Source organism: Rattus rattus, chromosome 7, assembly GCF_011064425.1.
Source record: "Rattus rattus isolate New Zealand chromosome 7, Rrattus_CSIRO_v1, whole genome shotgun sequence".
Taxonomy (NCBI): domain Eukaryota; kingdom Metazoa; phylum Chordata; class Mammalia; order Rodentia; family Muridae; genus Rattus; species Rattus rattus.
The window spans coordinates 4,788,015-4,809,659 of NC_046160.1; the positions used below are offsets into that span (position 1 = coordinate 4,788,015).

The 21,645-nt window shown below is 44.8% G+C and overlaps 1 pseudogene; it reads left to right on the forward strand.

Moving 5' to 3' along the window:
* The first annotated feature begins 17,098 nt into the window (after positions 1–17,098).
* LOC116905545 lies at positions 17,099–17,485 on the forward strand (annotated as a pseudogene).
* Positions 17,486–21,645: the final 4,160 nt, after the last annotated feature.

Genomic DNA, 21,645 nt, shown 5'->3' on the forward strand with positions numbered 1-21,645 from the left:
CTTTGGGTCTCCAAGGCAGCTTCAATGTTACAACTTGTTTCTTTTTCTTTTTCTTTTTCTGGGATCCACACATGAGCCTACAAAGGGCTGGCTTCACTTCTCCAGCTCTGCCCTCTGTAACAGTTTAACTTCAGGTTGACCCACTACACTGTTGCTGTTGTTCTTGGTGATCATCCCATGGAACTGGCGTCTCCAATCCACTGGGGTCTTCTGTTGCATCTAGGCTTCACCAGTAGCCTCTCACAGGCTCTCTTCATGGTGCCAAGCGTCAACTCCTTTGCATGACCCGTTCAGTCCTGGGCCATGAATTGCAACTGAGACTGCACCTTCACCTAATGGCCTTCCATGGCCTCTCATAGTGCCCAGCCGCAGCTGCTTTTCACCACCCCTTTATGCCTTCAAAACCAAACCACCTGGGTTACTCTTTTACAGCTGCAGCATGAATTACAAACTTGGCTTTCCCTGGAACACAACTTCTTTGTGCTCTCAGAAAACACTTCCCAGAAGATTTCACCTCAGTGATGCTGGTCTCTTTCTTAGCTCCAGCTAACCAGCATCAATTGTCCCAGTCGTCTCCTTCTCCTCTTGAATGTAAAGCCAGAGACACATGGCTGAAGCTGTTGAGTTCTGCTGCTTGCAGGAGCTGGAACATGGCCCCCTTGTTCTATTACAATATCACTAACTTCCTCTTTCCTAACTCCTTCACTGCCTAAGTTTGGCTGTCCTGGATCTTGCTCTGTAGATTAACCTTGAATTTAGAGATCTGTTTGCCTGTTGGGAATAAAGGTGTGTACCAACACACCTAGATTTAAGTTTTTCTTCACCTAGGACTTGCTTTGTTCTAGGCTGACCTTGAACTCAGAGATCTGCTTGTCTTTGCCTCCTGGGGTTAAAGGTTTGTACTAAGTTGTCTGGAGCTAACTTAGCTGGGTGGGATCTTGCCTCAAGAGCATTACTTCCTTAATTCAATTTAACATTAGTGAACACAGGATTCAGCTCCATTTCACTTCCTGGTGCCCCTTTAATATTTGAACCATATATTTTGTATTTTTTCCTTTCTCAACTTCCCCTTTTTCATTAAAATGCTCTTCATGAGACTTAACCAAAGAACAAAGTCTATGATGGGCGTTTCTGAGACTTCCTTTGTCAATGCAATTAATCAGAGTCTTTTCACCTTAGCCTCAGGCAGACTCTTCAGACAAGAGCAAAAAGCAGCCACATTCTTCACCAAAATGCCATAAAAGCAGTCTTTACAGCACATACCAAAATTATTCTCCTCTGAAACCTCTTGGGCCAGGCCTGCACAATCCAAATCACTCTGTCCTGAAACTCACTTTATAGACTATGCTGTTCCGGAACTCACAGAAATTCACCTTCATCTGCCTCCAAGTGATAGGATTAAAGGTATATGTGACACTATACCCAGTTTTTTGGGTTTGTTTTCTGTCACATGTCCCCATCTTGATATGCAGTTAGAGGCCCAAGCAATGGTGCCAGTTGACCATGACTAAAACTTTGGAACTATGAACCAAAATAAGCCCCACCTCTTTATAGGCTGATTAGCCTGAGTGTTTGTCACAATGACTTGAAGCTGACTAGCAGAGGTCATGTGGAGAGAGAGGGGAGAGGGAGAGAGAGAGAGAGAGAGAGAGAGAGAGAGAGAGAGAGAGAGAGAGGAGAAGAGAAGAGATGGGGGGGGCTGCATGGTGTGCCTACAAACCAGGAAACATGAGGGGTTGTTAGCTATACCAGAAGCAGGCAGGGTTCCTCTGCTGAGTCCTGAGCCACTTGGGTCCCAGAAACCCTATCAGAGCAATAAGAAATGAAGAAAGGACAGACCCATGTATAAAGAGATAGGACCCAGTAGGCTGTTTGTACTCTGAGGGTGGATCAGCTATTAGATGCCATCCTAGAACCTCAGAGTGTTTCTTATGCTTAGCACTGCTCTCTCAGTGCTAGTCTCTGTGAGAAGTCTCTGCAGGTGAGCAGCCTCCAGCTGTAATCGTCAGAAGGAAGAAGCTACAATTGCTGAACAACTGGAATGGGGGCTCTCCCAAAAGTTGTTGCCTGTACCAGGGATATGTTCTGCTAGTTGGGCTGCCTTGTCTGGCCTCAGTAGGAGAGGAAGCACAGAGTCTCATAGAGATTTGAAGTGTCAGGGTTGGGGGATACCCACCTGCTTAGAGGAGAAGGGAGGGATAAAGAAAGGATTGTAGGAGGGGGTGACCAGGAAGAGGGCAGTGAGCGGGATATAAAGTGAATGAATAAAACAAAATTAAATTAAACTTTTAAAACTGTGTCCTCTGCAAGGTAGGCAGAGACAGAGACTATGTGTTCGTATGTTGGCTAGCCTCATAGCAACTTGATACAAGCTAGTTACCCAGAAGGCAGGAACCTTGATTGAGAAGATGTCTCCATAAGATCTGGCGGTAGGAAAAAAAAAAAAAAGATCTGGCGGTAGGGCATTTCCTTAACTTATGGGGGAAGGCCCAGTCCACTGATGGGGGAGGGCCCAGTCCACTGATGGAGGAGGGCCCAGCCCATTGTGGGTGAAGCCATCTCTTGGCTGGTTGTCTTGGGTTCTATGAGAAAGCAGGTTGAGCAAGTCCCTCTCATGGCTTCGTCATCAGCTCCTGCCTCCAGGACTCTGCCCTATTTGAGTTCCTTCCTGACTTCCTTCCATGATGAACTACAGTATGGAAGTATAAGCCAAATAATACCTTTCTTCTCAAAAAAAAAAAAAGTCCTTTGTCTTCCACATGTGAACTGTTACATATACATCCAGGTGTGCACAGGTCAATAAAAACAAAAACAAAACCCATGATACTTTGCAGTGACAAGAGCAGAAATTAACACAGTGCTGTAATTAAAGACTGCAGACCTCAGATACAGGGCTGGAGAGATGGCTCAGTGGTTAAGAATACGTGGTCTTCCAGCGGAAAGGAGTTCTGTTCTCAGCAGCCACACCAGGCAGCTTACAACCATCTCTAACTCCAGCTCCAGGGGCTCTGTGCCCTTTTCTGGGCTCCTCCAGCACCTGCATGCACATGCAAACACACAGACACACATATACAATTTTTTTAAATAATAAAAAGAATTTTTTAACTCTTAGATATAAATCCAGGCATTAAAAGTTCACCCTCATAACCCAAGCACCTGGGAAGCTCAGGCAGGAAGATATGGGCTGAGCTATATAATGAGTTCAGTCTAGTCTGGGCTATAGAATGAAAGCCTGTCTTAAAATCTCCTAAGAACAAATAAGTAAGAAATAAGTAAGAAAGCTTCTCACCGCAGGTCAGTCTTTTCTAAGTGGTGCCTCAGGTTTCTATTGCTGTGAAAAAGCACCAGGACCAAAAGCAGCTTGAAGAGAAAAGCATTTATTTCAGCTCTCAGGTCATACTTTATGCCCGAGGAAAGTCAGGGCCGGAACTCAAGGCAGGAACTCGGGACAGGAGCTGAGGCAGAGACCATGGAGGATGCTGCTTACTGGCTTCTCCCTGTGGCTTGCTCAGCCTGCTTTCTTATACCAGCCTGGGTCAGGAGCCCAAGGGTGGTTATTGTCCCCAGTGAACTGGGCCCTCCCAAATCAATCATCAACCCTACAGAGGCATTTTCTCAGTCAGCATGCTGTCTTCTCAAACAAGTCTAGGTTTGTGTCATGTTGACAAAAAACAATCTACACAAGTGGTCACTTCTGTTTCCAACACAAACGCCATAGACCACTGGAACAAGGAGGTTGCCCTCCACATCTAGGAAAGTGTGTTAGCTGTGGCGGTTGGGTGGGGCCGACCACAGGCTCTGAGCTCCTCCCCAAACAGCCTCAGCCAATAGCACAGCACTGAGGCTCTGAATGCCTACAATAAGATTTGTTCTAAGCCTTGCTTGCCTGAAATCTTCCTGGTTGGATTGCTCTAACGAACCCCTCTTAAATGATCTGTATCTCCCTCGTCCTCCTCCCCATTCCCCTCCCCCTCCCTTTCTCTCTTGTTTTCTCCACCAGTGGAGCGCTGGGATTGCAGGTATGCCACACTACACCCAGCTAGTTTTGCAATCTTACTCATCTCTACAAAATAACCATAGTAACCTTTAAATCATGATTAAAACACTTCTATCTCCTAATAAAATAGTTTGGTTTTTACTTTTGGCCAAGATGGAGTAAGAGACACCAGATCTACTTTCCTAAGCAATAAGGAAAAGGAAACGGAAAAACAAAACAAAAGAAACAAAAACAAAACAAAACAATAACAACAAAAACCAAAAACCCTGTATTTCCAAACAGCTACTATACAACTCTGGTCCCTAAGAGAAGGTAGCTAGTAAGATGAGCGCATGATTCTGTGAGCTCACTGCCTGGAGGCCATTTCCAGTCCCGATCCCTGTAGTTCATAAACTGAGCACAGCTCTGTGGATTACAGAGGTAGAGGATGCTTAAAATGGCTAGAATTTGGAAAGCAGTGTCCGGGTGAAGAATAAATGGACAACACAGACAGAGCAAGGGCTGCATGGGGAGGTGGGGGACCCCCAAGTCTCCAGGGCTGCATGGGGAAGTGGAGGGATCCCCAAGTGTCCAGGACTGCATGGGAAGGTGGGCGATCCATCAAGTCTCTCAGGAGTGCATGGGAGGTGGAGGTGGGGGGTAGGGGGATGGAAGATAGGGGGTGGGGGTGGGGGTTAGGGGGTGGGGGATGAAGAGTGGGGGGTGGGATCCATCAAGTCTCCAGCTAAGTTGTGAGCTGTAAACGTTGAGAATGACCTCCTTGGGCAGAACACTCACTGGTCTGAAAGTGAGTGACCTTCCTACTACCCAGACTAAAAAAGACCTCAGAACACACCAGGGCTTGGAAAGAGACTTGGAGAGCACGGAAGGTAGCAGCAGCTTAACAATAAGTAAACCGTGGATGAGAGTCTGGACTCGCTTCGACAGGGCTCAGAAGCAAGCCCCAGAGCAGGCCAAATGATCCCAGTCAAATGCGCATCACAACGAAACTCGACACTCACCAAATGAACAGGACAAAATTCGGGCAGGAAGAATGTAAATTCATAATGCTTGGAAGCTAATTTTAAAACGATAAGCACGCACAGGATTGCTGGGTTTGGAGGGCTTGAAAAGAGTCCCAGATCCTGTCTTCACGAAATGAATGTAGGCGGCACAAGGTGTCACACAGACGCGGACGCTCCGTCCCGGAGAAGGCAAACAGCAGACCAAGGAGCATTCCTGACCCAAACAGGTTCTCAGAGCGTTTGCTAAGAACGGCAGGGATGAGTCTTTGTGGCTAGAGCCACAGCTAGTTGTAGTGAGCCATGTTGGATTTGGGCCTGGCCACTTTGTAACTGTATGGCCACAGTTAAGATTACTGCCATAAAGTCATGGGATTGTTGGACAGAGGCCTCTCCCATGTATTTACGGCACAGGAAGAAAAGACCAAGTAGTAAATGAAAGACCCCCGGAGCGGGGAGACCCTCACTCAAGTCTCAGGATGATGCGACCCCCCAAGAACTCACGTGAGACCGTCCTTGCTGTAATAAACATGAGGTTTATTGATAGGAACCAGTGCACTGGGGTCAAGACTCATATCCCACGCAGGGGCAGTGGAGTTCGACCCCCAGTAACTAAGACAAGGGGAATTTAAAGGAAGAAACCTCAACCCGAGGGGGCAGGGATGGTGTCATTTGAAAGTGTCAAGAATACTAATGAAAAATCACAAGGAGGAGCTTCCTGTTTCTCAAGATTGTTAAACTTTATGGTCAGCTAGTACAGGTAGAGGGCAGGGTCTGGAATTTGAGGTATTTGGGGCTTTTGTAAACTTCTGACTTCTTAGCTGCATTTTTTATTCTTTCATTCCCTACTTCTTCTAGTGGCTAGTTCTAATCATAGAACTAAATTTTAGTATCTTTATAATGTTGACTTTTTTGTTCTCCTAAAGCATGATACTGTTGGCATAACATCAAAATCTGAACTGTGCTCACTCTTTCTCTAATGAAGGCAACTAGTTTCTTTAACACACATGGACCTATAATCAGAAGCAGAAGCAAAACTAAGAGGGGTCCCATAAGGGAAGATATCAAAGTACTTATCCAAGGAGATCTACTCAACCAGCTCTCGAACCATCCCTGATGCGCTTCTCTGTCTCTCTGTCTTTTGTCTAACCTTTCTTTAAGTTTATTCATGGAGTCTTTAATCACTCCTGAATGGTCTACATGGAAGCAACATTCTTCTTTCAGTGTAGCACACAGACTCCTTCTTTAAGGAATATCAGGTCTAATCTTCTCCTATTCTGAAGGACTATCTCTGAGAGGGAGGTTAGGTATTCTTGGAGGTCAGCTAAAAAGTCTTTCACTCTTTTTATATCTGAGTCAATGGCAGTTCTGAATTCCCTATAAACCTAGATAGCCTTAAGTAATTCTCAACTCTTAAGATAGCCCTAAGTAATTCTCAACTCTCTTTTGTGTCTTACTAAGTCTTTAGCATCAGGATTCCAATCTGGACACTATCTGAACCTATACACCAAGGTCATGACTGTCTTTTAGAACTTCTAAACTTATACAGGTTGTGATCCCTGAGGCACAGTTCCAAGAAGTGTTAGGAGTACTAACATATGCAATGTTACATCATTTGCAATAGAAATCAAGCCTATCCCGAGGGAACCCAGGGCAAACATGAAATTCTTGTTTCTAAAGCACACTCCTCAAGTGAGCATTATAGCAACCTCCCAGTTACGTCTCTGATGTGTCCACTTATCTGATTTGCAAGTCTAGGGAGCTTTTTGAAGATCTGAGTGTCCCTCTAGGTCCCAGCTCTCAGACCCAACTGCTAATACACGGCTGGTGAGGGCTGAGACTTGATGGCTGTCAGGGTGGTCAGCAGCACCAGGTACAGTCCTTTCCAGCGAGGCTCGAGTGTCTGGGCTCTGTGTCATTGTATGTAGCTGCAGTCTCCGACCTGGAACTGATGAGGTCCCCAGGGCATAGGCTGCTGCCAGATGTGAGCAGATTTCTTTCTGTATCACCTGTAGGTCTTTTAGCCTGGCATACAAATCATTATTACTATGACATGTTGGTTCAGTAACATCATCTAATACAGTCAGAGGAGCTGAGGCCCCATATAAGATCTCAAAGGGGGTAAGGCTGAATCTGGAAGGGAGATTTCTTGCTCTGAAGAGAGCGAGAGGGAAGGAGTCCCACCCAGTCTGCGCCAGTCTCCATGGTCAATTTGGTCAGGGTCTCTTTTAGAGTTTTATTTATTTACTTTACCTGTCCTGAACTTTGAGGTCTGTAAATATAATGTAATTTCCAATCAACCTCTAAATACTTGGCCACACCCTGGCTTACCTTGGCAATGAAAGTAGGGCCATTGTCTAACAATGGAATTAACATTGTCTAACAATTTGGAATACCTTGGGCATTCCAAATCAGGGGAAGATTTCTTCCAGTATCTTCTTGATGATTGCAGAGGCCGTCTCTTGCTTGGTGAGGAAAGCTTTTATCTATTCCTGGAAAGGTATCTACAAGCACTAGGAGATACTTGTGATCATATTTTCCTGGTTTTATCTCAGTGAAGTTCACTTCGACTTTTCACTAAACTCTCTAGGTCTCTTTGCCCTGTTTGCTTGCTAAGCATTCACTTACTGACATACCTTATATTTTTTTACTGCCTCTCTGGCTAGAATATTTTTTTTACTGCCTCCCCAACCCCTCTGGCTAGAATCTTAAAGTCTATTACATACACCTTAACTATTTGGACAAGCTTCTTATCTAAGTGAGTCCATTTCTGTATTTGGCAAAGTGAGTCTTTTGTTTGTTCTCTGAGGAATATAGTTTTCCCTCAAGTGTGCCATTGTCTTTTTTTCGTTTAAGCAATTTGGGCGTTTTCTTCTGTTGTACATTCTAAGTGAGGCCATCCCTTAGTCCAATCCCAGTTCCCAGTGGCTGTCTCTTGCAGGCCTGTAAGCAGGATAGGCTCCTGCATAGCCAATTCCCAAGCCACTTTATCTGCTTTGTCACTGCCCCATGCTACTGAATCTCTTCCCTCCTGATGTCCTGGGCAATGAATAATACTCACAGTTGCTGGCTTCATCATGGCATCCAAGAGATGGCAAAGGCATCTGTGGCACTGATGTGCTGGGGGGTTGGGGTTCAGCCATCCCAGATGACATTGTGTTGTCCACCATGGCAGCACCCACTTATCTCTGACCTTCATGAAGAGAACTGTTCCCGTCTGTGGACAAGGTAGCCTTGGCTTTCAGCAGGGGTCAATCAGCCAGTCGCAGAGGTCTTTCCTCCATCCATGGGCTTCTGCCAGTACTTGACACTCGTGCTATGGTGGCTCCAGGTCTGGATTGAGCAGCAAGGTGACCAGATTGCCCCCAACAGGTGGAGAATATAGTCCATGGCAGCTGACCAGTGGTCCCATCTTTTGGGACGTTCTATTCAAAGGCAAAACATCAGCCACTCTACCACAGTTTAAGTCCTGGATTGAGTAATAATTGTTAGTGCCCGGCTGGCAGGAGTGATGTGTTCCAGGCAGAACAGCACTAAGCCACACATCTCCCAGCATCAGGTACTGGTGCACTGAGACAGGTCTTAAGCTCCACATACACAGTCTGCAGATATGCATACACATGGCCTCACCCAGCCAATTCAGCCCACACAAGCCATTTTGGAGAGCAAATTTCTCATGAGCAAGGGATAGGGGCAGTCAGGGATGACCATGAACTAGTGGGTTACCTGGCCCACGCCAAGGTCCACTGTTCTTCGGGTAGTCCATAAGTATTATTTGTTGCCAGTAGCCCCCTGTACCCAAGGTCTTTGGATACTGGCCCACTGGGGCATAGGAGCACAGAGCGTTGGGTCCCTGTATCCACAAAACAACTTGACGGGCTTCCCTTCTATCTCTGAGCATAGCCAGCACTCTAGGACCAAGAGGCTCTCCAGTGGCCCCTCTTGTTCTTTCTGGGGCAGTCCCTGACCCAGTGTCCTTTTTCTTTGCATTAGGCACACTGATCTTTAGCCAGGAATTCTCTTCTGTTGCCAGGTACTGTCTTCCTAGGTTCCCTAACTACTGTGGCCAGTATATGTTCCTCTCTTGTCTTTTATCTCTCTTTAGCTCTCTAGCTTCCTCTTCTTGTCTCTTTTCTTCCCTAGCTTTCTGCTCTTTTCGTCCTCTTTCTTTCTTTCTTTTTTCAGTCTCTCTGTCTGCATCTTCTTCTACAGCTATTAGGTGCTGTCCACTTTTGTGCACAGACCCTGAACCACACATCAACCTTATTTTCTCTGCAACTTACAATAACTCTCTCAGTGACTTAGCTTAACCCTTCAAGTTTCTGCAACTTTTTCTTCATATCTTTTCCTTACTTTAGCCAAATTGGTGGGGTGTTTTTTTCAGCCCCTCAGAGACCCACCATTGGAGTCTGACGGTAGACCTGGTGTTCCCTACCTTCAGGCATATTGAAGTCAACAGGCAGAAGTGAGGGCCTTCCATCTGTGTCTGGAACATTTTTTCTGGCCTCTAGTAGGATTCTGTATCTCCTGTAACAGCTACTAACAAGCATCTCAAGTGGGATGGCAAGAAAACAAGAGTCCAGAAAATAGAGGTCCGCCGAACAAATAGAACAGGACAAATAGCATTCAGTCACACAGAAAGACAATCAAAAGATTAACAGACAAAAAATAGAAGTGCGCACAAAAACAAAAAACAAGCGGCCACCGTGAGATCACCACAAAACTGAACTACTTTAGAAAGGAGCTTACAACGACAGATGAAGGAGAGCGGATTCCACATCACTCTTCCTTCTCAACCACAGACAGATGAATGACAGCAGATCACAAATAATGGTTAAGTCAAAGGTGCCTTCTGGAGGCCAGCCAATATCAAACGCTGGCCACTCCAAGGAGCAAAAAGTCTGCCACGGTACAAATTGTGTGCTCTAGCAGTCCAGTGGTCTAAAGTCAAACTCAGGAGTCCCATCGTCAAAGTCACAAGTAACACAAAACAAAGACCTAAAACACACAGACAAAGACTACTCTAGAAATACAGACAGCTGGGAGGACGGGTCTCTTCTCCAGTCCAGGAGAATCACCGAATCCTCACCGGCACCCAGACGGGAATCTCTCAGGCGTCCCTGGGGTTCCCCCAGACCTCCTGGGACGTCTCCCAGGGCAGCACAATCGGTGAGCCCCTGGCACGTCTACCGCTCACACTCGAGTCTCTCCTGAGACACGAGCCTCCCTTCTCAGCCCGAGACGGGAGCAACTGCAAAACCAGAACTCCAGAACTCGCGAGCAAATACAGACCCAGAGTACCAAATACAGACCCAGAGTAGCAAATACAGACCCAAAGTTTAGCCGGCACAAAACACAAGGACACAAACAAAGACACAGATGCTATCTCACCTCCAAGTGGGTCTTCGGAGACGAGGGTAGTCGTTCATCCCGGACAAGCCCCCAAATGAAAGACCCCCGGAGCAGGGAGACCCTCACTCAAGTCTTGGGATGATGCAACCCCCCAAGAACTCACGTGAGACTGTCCTTGCTGTAATAAACATGAGGTTTATTGATAGGAACCAGTGCACTGGGGTCGAGACTCATATCCCATGCAGGGGCAGTGGAGTTCGACCCCCAGTAACTAAGACAAGGGGAATTTAAAGGAAGAAACCTCAACCCGAGGGGGCAGGAATGGTGTCATTGGAAAGTGTCAAGAATACTAATGAAAAATCACAAGGAGGAGCTTCCTGTTTCTCAAGATTGTTAAACTTTATGGTCAGCTAGTACAGGTAGAGGGCAGGGTCTGGAATTTGAGGTATTTGGGGCTTTTTTAAACTTCTGACTTCTTAGCTGCATTTTTAATTCTTTCAGTAAACACCCGGTGTCTCCACTGCATGACCCCTGCTGAGTCCGGCTTATGCATGTGGAACTGACACACCTGGACCACACCTGGCTGGTGGTCAATTTACTTCTGCCTTTTGCTTCCTCAGCCTTTATCCTTGAGATTTAGGCTGGTCTTGGATTTCTCCCTAATTAATTCAGGTCTCCTAGTCGGTCTTTTGTTACAGAAGTCATGAGCCAGGTAGTCACTAGCCAGGGTTTCCCACTGTGCTTCCCAGATATTTTCTACCTGGAGACTTGGGTATACAAGTGGTGAATAAAGCTACAGGAGTCTCTTCTGCTCTTCCTCTTTCTCTTTCTCTCTCTTTCTCTCTCTCTCTCTCTCTCTCTCTCTCTCTCTCTCTCTCTCTCTCTTCCTCTCTTCCTCTCTTCCTCTCCTGGCTTGACACGATAACCTGTATGTGTGTATGTGTGTTTCTTTCATCCCACAGGCTTTCGCCCGATTCTCGGTACCGTGTCGATGCAGGCGCCGACAGCTAGTCCCAGGTTGGGGGCTGACAAGGATACTCTTCAAAAGGTGGGCTGGTTGTAAAATGAGTAGCTTGCTGTCAGAGAAGGCATTTAAAAAGCAAGACAAAAAATGCATTTTCCCAAACATAGTAATCACCTGGGAGAAGGAAGCCAGCAAAATAAAGCCTGTGGCTCCATGAGCTAGCCTGTGGCTCCATGAGCTAGCCTGTGGCTACATGAGCTAACCCCGGAGCGGCCTGAGCCACCTCAGGGTGTGTGTGTGTTTGGGGGTTGGGGGAGCTACAGACTCCCTAGAGGAAGCTCACCCTGCCTCTAACCAGGAATCACAGTTAGCTGGCTAGGGGAGGTGGAGTGGATGAAATCTGGGAACTTGATACTTATGAATAGTGAGTAGTACTCTCTCCACCAGGAGCATAACACACGGCCGACTGTTAGTAAACGACATTCCGTAGGAACTGAAAGCTGAACTCAGAACTAGCCTGAGGCTGTCTGCTTATGACCGTGTGTAGGTAGCCCAGGCCAGCCTTAAACTCTGTGAAGAGGATCTCGAACTCTGGGTCTTCCTGCCTCTTCTTGCAAAGTGCTGCGATTATTGCCACGTGCTTAGTGCCACACCCAGCTTAGGTAAGTGACAAACCAGGCACAAAGTTAATTAGAAGACCTAGGAATGATGCACACAATTAAAAATAAGAAAAATAAATTTATTTTTTTAAGTTTGATTCCCAATATTTTAATTAAAAATTTATACAGTATATTCTTATCTTATTTTTCCCTTCCCAACTCCTCCCATATTTATGCCTACCTCCTTACCCACTCTACTTCAATCTCTTTTCTCTACCTTAAATACATAAACCAAAGTAAAACAAAAAGGCCCCCCAATACACACACACACACACACACACACACACACACACACAAAACCATGGAGTTCATTTTGTGTTGGCCAACTACTCCTGGGCATGGAGCCTGACAAATAAATTTTTAAAAAGAACAAAATGAAAATCCTAGACTTAATAACTACAATGAAAATTTCCCTGAATGGTCTCCACCATGGAATGGAGTTGGCAGAATATTAAATCTGTAGTTTAAGATAAATGAATAGAACATCTTTAAGGTATGAAGAGGAGAAAGAAGAGTGGCAGGAAATAATGAGCGGGGCCTTTCACGCTGTGGGCAGCATGGAGTTATCCCTGAGAAGGAGCACCAGGAGCTGAGGAGGGAGAGAATTGGGGGAAGGGGCAGAGCTTTGCTGGACATGATAGCATCCAGGGAGCAGAAGCAGGTGGATGTCTGTGAGTTTGAGTATAGCTTGGTCTACATAGATTTCAGGCTAGCCAGGACCACATAATGAGACCTTGTCTCAAAGGAAACACAAATAGACTACAGGAAGCAAGTGAAGTCCTGAGTTATGTGTTGTTTGACATGGTCATGTCCACGCCAGGATCTCAGTGGCTCAAACCCAGGGACGGGGCAGAGCCTTCCTTGGTCTGAGTGTGAATGTTAACAGTGTGTGCAGAACGTGCCCCCTGTGGTTTTCTCTCCCCCTCCCCCAAATGTTTGCAGCCTGGAGACTGTTCCCCTAAGAAATTGTTCCTACCCGAGGGCAAGTTGCTGCTATATGTACTACCCTGCCTCTTGTTTATCCATATGTAACAATCCTACCTCCATGTCCAACTGTGTGCAATAAATGATCTGAGCTTCCAACGTGTAGCTTCTCCATTCAAGAGCCCGGATCCCCCAATCACCCCTGTACTGTGTCTGTGTGCCTGTCCTCTCTTCATTCCCTCACTGCCCCTTTAGATGAGTCCCTGAGCTGTGGGAGATGCGACAGTAAAGAAAAAAGTGGCATGGCTTAAAGTTCTCAGAAATGTAGCCACTCCACACTGAGCACAGGAGCCCAGCGACTGGCGCCCTGCAGTTTTAAAAAAGAAAATAGAAAGCTAAAGGGAAAAGAAGAGGAAAAGGCTGAAATTGGTGAAAGAAAAATGGTGTGATGCATTCAGGAGAACAAGTCTGTGACAGAGGCAGCAAGTCAGATACAACAGAGTCCAGAAGGCAACGCCGCAAGAGATGCAAAGCAATGCAAACAAACGACAAAAACAAAAATCACCCAACCAGCCTGACGCGGTGCTGCAAGCCTTTAGTCCCTGTACTCAAGAGGCAGAGGTCAGCAGCTAAAGACCATGTCTAAAAAAGAAAGAAAAGAAAAGAAGTAAGAAAGAGACAGAGGGAGGGAGGGTAATTGTAGCTCTATATTATAAGGTCTTTAAACCTTATAGATTAAGATATATGACTGTAGGGGCTGGGGATTTAGCTCAGTGGTAGAGCGCTTACCTAGGAAGCGCAAGGCCCTGGGTTCGGTCCCCAGCTCCGAAAAAAAAAAAAAAAAAGAACAAAGAACCAAAAAAAAAAGATATATGACTGTAATATATCACAGCGGGAGATGTAAATATCGCCATATTGAGGTATATTTGCTATATTTCCTAAAGTAAATATTAAGTTAAAGTAGATTGTAGTGAGATATTTACTGTGATGCTCACATAAATTTTCTCTTTCTCTCATGTTACTCACAGTAGCAATACAAAATAGAACAGCTATTGGGGAAACAGACAACCAGGTAAGAAGGATTACTAGAACAGGATTTTCACGATAACCAGACTGAATACAGTAAGAGCTGTGCACTGGGACTGGAGAGATGCACAATGTTTCCCGCAGGCAACTGTACACAACCGGTTCACATATAGAAAAGTAGGCGCATGCGCACACATTTCCAGAAAAGTTATGAAAATGCCTAAATATGTATATGCCAAATAACAGGGCTCTGAAATACATAAAGCAAAATCTAAGAGAATGAAACAGTAGATGCTCTAATAATGTGCATCAGAGACTTGAATGTCCTTTCTTGATAATTTATAGAACTATGCTTATATAAGTAAAAATACAGGGGTTGGGGATTTAGCTCAGTGGTAAAGCGCTTGCCTAGCAAGCACAAGGCCCTAGGTTCAGTCCCCGGCTCCGAAAAAAAGAAAAGAAAAAAAAATACAGAGTACTTCCGTATCAGTGATGGCTAATATTGCTTTTGACAGATGGAACTCCCAGGAGACAGGCCTCTGGGCACCTCTGTGAGGGGTTGTCTAGATTAAGCTAGCCTTTGGCTACAGCCGTGAAGGACTAGCTGCATAGGTTAACTGAGAGGTCCCACTGTGGGCAGCTCACTTCCTTAGGACCTACCAGCCCCAGACTGAATAAAAAAAGACTGAGTCGGCAGGAGGACCGGCCTGCCTCTTGTCTGCCTTGCAGTGTCTCCTGAAATAGATCCCCTCCCCTCCCCAGCTCCTCACTCCTGGGGCAGGCAGGAGAGCTGCCCTACCCCTCTCCTGGGCAGCTTAGGAGATTTGACCCCAAGGAGCTGAGAACGGGAAAGGGCCCCTTCCCCGCTACAGCACTCAGGAGAATGGGCCCTACACCTCACCTGGGGCAGCCCTGGTGACACGGGCACAGGCGAGCTGGCCTCAAAGGTGTGACTGAGGGAAAGCTAATCCTGCCTCTTGCTGGCTGCCACAAGCAGGGGAGCTGACCCCATTCGTCACTTAGGCAAAGTGGGAGAGCTGGCAGGGTAACCAAGACAACCACCACCCAGGCCAAGATCCAGGACTTTGAGTTGCCCCATCCCAACATCTACCCCATCTGTGGATTGCTGAAGAGTGTATAGGGTGCCATCCTGCAGAGCCAAAGCTGCAAGTTCTTCATGACACAGGGCAACGGCAGGATATTGGAGGAGTCCTGGTGAGGATCCAGTATTAATACTGCAGCGGAAGCCAGAGGCCTCCAACCAGACCAATGTCTCAATGCAAGGAACATTTTCAAGTAAAGCTATTTGGGCAAAAGGATCAACTACGGGACACACCATGACACATGGCAGCTTCCGTAGCAAAAATGTTTCTTTGGTTTGGTTTTTATTTTTTGCTTTCTTTTGTGGTGGTTTGAAAAGGAATGGCCCCATACACTCATATCTTTGAATGTTATTGCCGGCTAGGCACCAGAGGCCTTGGTCTGTACACAGCCTGAGACAGTGTTTCCCCTAGCCAATGCCTCTCCCACAAACACTGGCTCTGTCTCTCTAGAGCTCTGAGCTCGCTCTCCAGTCTCCGAGGCCAGCAGCTGCCAAACCGCTACCCTGAGTTCCCGTGAACGTAAAACACCAGACGATCTTAGTTTAGAATCAACAGATGCCACAGCTGCTGGGTGCGGAATCTATCGTCCTAAACTCATTAACTAGAAAACTTCCGGTGGGATCCGCAACCAGATCGAACAGTCTCCTGTTCACATTTTGTTTGCTTTCGCTCTCGCCTCACAGTCCAAAAGGGCTCTTCCTTCCTCCTACACCCCCTCTTCCTCTCTCGGACCGGAAGACCCGCCTCCTCCTCTCTCAGCAATTGGCTTCTTGTTGTCTTTATTATCCAATCAATTAATTAGGGGGAAATTCTGCTACAGATGTGGCCTTGTTGGAGGAAGTGTGTCACTGTGGGGTGGGCTTTGAGGTCTCCTATGCTCAAGCTACACCCAATATGGCACCCAGTCTCCTGCTGCCTGCAGATCAAGCTGTGGAACTCTCAGCTCTTTCTCCGGCACCATGTCAGCCTGCACACCCATGTGTCCAGAGTAGAATGTGAACCAAAATAAACCCTCCCTTTCTTGACTTGCTCTAGTCAGGATGTGTCCTCACAGCAAAGGGAAACTAAGGTACACGCTGTCAATTGGCGGGACCTGTCAATCAGGACAGGTTTTACTCGTTAGTGCCCAGCCCACCATTCCCTAGAAGACCATTAATAAACTACTTTTTAATGATTTGTTTCTCTTTGTTTCACATGCATTGGTGGTTTGCCTGCATGTATGTCTATGTGAGGGTGTCAGATCTACTAAAACTAGAGTTACAGACAGCCATAGGCACTGGGAATTGAACCCATGACCTCTGGAAGAGCAGCCAGTGCTCTTAATCACTGAGCCATCTCTCCAACCCTTCATAAATTATTCATATTTTTTAAAAACTACAAACAAAATCCAAATTCTTTTTAAAACTTGTACAAGATTCTTCAAGATAGACCACATAGACCAGAATATTTTTAAAGTTTCAATGAACTTAAAAGGACTAGAATTACTCAAAATGTTCTATGGCTGTGTCCATGATCATCGTGGTGGCGTGCTCGGCAACAGGCAGTCATGGCACTGGAGTCACTGAGAGCTTCCATCTTCTCCCACAAACACAAGGTAGAGAGCGCTAACCAGGAATGACATGAGCTCTTATTTTATTTTTGTTTTTTGGTTTTGAGCTTTCGAAACCTCAAAGTTCACTCTCAGTGACATAACTCTTAATCCTTCCCAAACAGTTCCACCAACTGAGAATTCAAGTATATGAGCCTCTGGGGGCCATTCTCATTTTAACCACATACTTGGTTTACACAGTACAGGCTGGGTCACCCAACGGTAGCAGTCTGCATGCTGGGGAGGCAGAGAATCCAATAGCCATCCAGTCTGTGATGCTGGATGCTGTGCAATCCCAGTGTGGCATGGAAAGTCCAGAGAGCTCCTGAGGAGCCACAGATCTTCAGTCCATGTTGTAAGGGTAAAGAATCCAGGTTTCTGGCAGTTTGAATCGCGGTACGCCGGAGGAGTGGGCACCGGGATGTCGCTGAGCGTCCCCCTGGCCTCATCTCTACCTCACTTGTCCGAGCTTCAGTAGTCTGAGATGGTTGGCGGTTAGGCTGGAGAGGAAGCCGGAAAGGCCAAGACAAAGGCGGTTTCCCACTCCCAGCGAGCAGGCTCACAGTTCCCTGTGGGCCGTAGTCATCGATACCTGAAATCTAGGACAACCAGCCACGGACGTGTGGGTGCGCCCGCTGCTGTGTACAGCACAGCAGTCCTGGAGTTCCTCACCGCAGAGGTACTTGAGTTGGCAGGAAATGCATCAAAAGACGTGAAGGGAAAGCGTGTTACCCCTCGTCACTTGCAACTTGCTATCCGCGGACATGACGATCTGGGCTCTCTGATCAAGACTACGATTGCTGGTAGTGGTGTCATCCCACACATCCACAAATCGCTGGTCGGGAAGAAAGGACAACAGAAGACTGTCTAAGGATGCCTGGATTTCTTATTATCTCAGGACTCTAAGTATTCTTAACAGCTGTCCAGTGTTGGCGATTCCAGTGGCCTGTATCTCTGTGAAAAACACAAATTTTGCCTTTTTGTAATTCTATTTTTAGCCTTCCAACCAACCAAATTTCTGCATTTGAGTCTTAACCAGATTTAACTGTGACTGTGGCTTCAAAGAAGCTATTGAATCTGAAGTAATGCGTTTTGATTGAGTTGACTTTTTAAAAAAACTGTTTGGATTTTAATTGTGATGCAGAAGTTATAGTAGCAAACATTTGGTTTTGTGGTGGATAAGCTCAATAAAGGTCAGATCCCAAACTAGTTTTAAACTTGCTTAATAATTGGGACTTATCTCTTCGATCTCACTCAACAACAAGTACATTCTTTGCTTACTAATTGAACAGTGTATCTGTAGATCAAGTCATTAAAAAAAAAAAAAAGGAATCCAGGTTTCAGTGTCAGCAAAGGATGGCAGGGTAGCAGCGTGTTAGGCGAGATCACCAACAAAGAGTGAAGGCAAAAGTGTCACTTTTCCCTCAGAATTCTTTGTGTTCTTTGTTAATTGAAGTCTCCTCCTTCAATTAACCAGTCCAGGAAACTCCTTAGAAGACCCACCAAAAGGTGTGTCTCTTAGCAGATCTCACATCTAATCCAGCTGACAATCGAGATTAGCCCTCCTGGATGTGAAATGAAACGTAGCCACTTTTACAGAAACAACCTGAAGTGATTTATGTACAGCAGATATTGCACACAAAAGAAATCTTTCAGGTGGATGGAAATGACAATGGATGGAACTTTGGGTCTGAACAAGGCACAAATCATGCCAGAAACAGTGACTCACCAGTTATTATGGGGCTGAGAAACCCAGGGACCTCAACCAAACAAAGTGGCAGCCAGCGACCATAGATTGACACCATGCACTGTCCGGTGGGACTTATTGAAGCCATCCACTTCTCTACACTCTGTAGGACTCATGCCAAATATGTGTCATGAGACTGTAATTATGAGGGGCCAGGGAGATGACTCAACATGTAAAGAGGCTTGCAGCCAAGCTTGGTGGTCTGAGTTCAATATCCAGAACCAATATAGTAGGAGAGAACTTACTTCCAAAAGTTGTCTTCTATTCTTCACATTTGTACCATAATCTACATACACACACACACACACACACACACACACACAGATACACACACAATGCACATACATATATATACAGATCCACACACAACATACATACACAGATTCACACACAACATACATACATGCAGATTCACGCACACACACACAAATACACACACTACATACACATACACACAGAGATTCACACACAACACACAGACACAGATTCACATACAGATATACACACAAAGATTCACATACACATACATGTACACACACAAATACACACACAGATACATAGAGAACACACATACACACATAAATAAATGTATTTTTTAAAGTCTTTAGAGGACATGTGGCAGACTATTCATACACACAAACAATGTAATTATGAGAAAACAAATGAGGAACATTCTATAAAATAACTTGTTTATTTTATTCAAAAGACCTCGGTGTATAGCTAGGCATGAAGGACAGACAGTAATGGGGAAATTGGAAACTTCTGGAATCTGTATTAAATATTAGATATTATGCCAAAATTCAATACCTGAAGGTGGCGATTAATTATATTAGAGAATATAATTTTCTTAGGAAAATAAAATGGATCTAGGTCCAGCAACATGGCTCATCAGGTTAAGGCATGTGACACCTACACCTTGATACATCCAACCTGAAGAGCCCACATGGTGGAAGAAGAACTCTGGGTTTCACAATTTGTCTGTGATCTCTACACATGTTCCGTGGTGTGTTCATACCCACACACGTACACACAATAAATAAAGCTTAGGGAAGATGGGACCTTCTAGATGAACTAGTGGATCAAGGAGCTTGCCACTCAAGCCTGGTAACCTGAGCGGAATCCTGGGAATCTCACATCAAAGTAGAAGGAGAAAACTGACTCCACAGAATTTTCCACCATCTATACATGCTCCATGATGGGCACCCTCCTCTCCCCCCTGAGGCACACATCATGTATATACATGACCAAAGTACATTATATACATGAATAAAATTGCCAAAGGAAATTTTAAGACATTACAAGAAGAAGGAAGAGGAGAGACACAGGCACTGCAGTCGCTTTCAGCTCCTAACACTGGAGAAAAAAGGAAATGAACAAGAGATACAGAACTTCACACAGAGGATGTGTCAACAGCACACAAGCACATGGAAAGATTGCTATGTGATCTGAGGAAATGCATGTGAACCACAGTGGGTTTCCCCAAAACCTTTCAGGGTGACCAAGCAAAAAAGGGGCACAGGTTAAGTGTCATTAGTGGAAATGCAGTGTCTCTAGCCTCTGAAGAACAATATGGCGGTCCTCTAAAAACAGCACATGTGATTCCCATGTGACTAAGTGATATATGTGTGTGTCCCAGAGTGCAACAACGAAAAAATGGAGGGTGCACAGGGTGTGTGTGTGTGTGTGTGTGTGTGTGTGTGTGTGTTTATAGATATATGTCTCTGTGTGTATAGATGTGTGTATAGATATTTGTGTATACATATGTGTGTATATATATATGTGTGTGTATGTGTATGTATGTCCCAGAGTACAACAATGAAACAATAGAGTATTCACAAGGTATATGTGTGTATGTATATGTGTGTAAGTGTGTATAGATATATGTGTATGTGCATATATGTGGGGGGGGGTATATGTGTGTGTGCTTTTGTGTCCCAGAGTGCAACAATGAAACAATGGAGGGTGCACAAGGTATGTGTGTGTATATGTGTGTGTGTGTTGTATGTGAATGTGTCGTATGTGCATGTGTCCCAGGGTGCAACAATGAAACAATGGAGGGTACACAAGGTATGTGTATGTATATGTGTATATAGATATGTGTGTATATGTATAGATAGATAGGTGCATTTTATATATATGTGTGTGATATATGTGTGTATGTGTATACATATGTATATATAGAATAGATAGATAGGTGTGTGTATATATGTATGTGTATGTGTATGTGTATATGTGTGTGTCTATATGTGTGTGTGTGTGTGTGTGTGTGTGTGTGTGTGTGTGTATCCCAGAGTACAACAATGAAACAATGGAGGGTGCACAAGGTATGTGTGTATAAATATGTGTGTATATGTGTCTGATATGTGTGTCTATATATTTATTGTGTATATATGTATGTGTGTATATGTGAATGTATGTGTGTATAGATATATGTGTATATATATAAATATATATGTATGTGTGTGTGGATGTATATGTGTGTGTTTACCTATGTGTGTGTATATATAGAGATAGATAGGTAGAGAGATAGATAGATAGATAAATAGATGTGTGTATTTTTGTGTATGTATGTATGTGTGTGTGTATTCCCAGAATGCAACAATGAAACAATGGAGGATGCACAAGATATATGTATGTATGTGTGTATGTATAGATATGTATGTGTACAAAAATATAGATAGGTATATGTGTATATATGTATTATGTATATGTGTGTATATGTGTATGTGTGTATACATGTGTATATATGTATATGTGTGTATAAATATAAATAGATGCATGTGTAGATATATGTGTATAGAGTATATATGTGTATATATATGTATGTGTGTGTATAGATATATGTGTATATAAATATAGATAGGTGTGTGTGTGTATGTGTGTGTGTGTGTGTGTGTGTGTGTGTAATTATTAAGCAAGAAGATTTTCTTTTAAGTAAATACACCAGCCAAGAACACATTTATCTGTTGTTGGGTTTGGGGATTTTTTCTTCCTTCCTTCCTTCCTTCCTTCCTTTCTTTCTTTCAGGCCTTAGTGTAAATTCTGATAGATAATCCTTCAGGAAGACCAAGATGACCCTAGGTGCCTGATAAGAAAAGAGAGGGCACGCAGCATGAAGCCAGGTCCTGAGTCCCTGAACTTGATTAAGTCCAGGCCTGACCCTGTAGGTCAATTTGCATAACTTCTTTTTTCCCCTAAATTTTGCATATATACATTTAGCGCATTAGTGTGCACATGCACACACAGGTGTGCACACCACAGCAGGAGTGTAGAAGTCAGAAGGC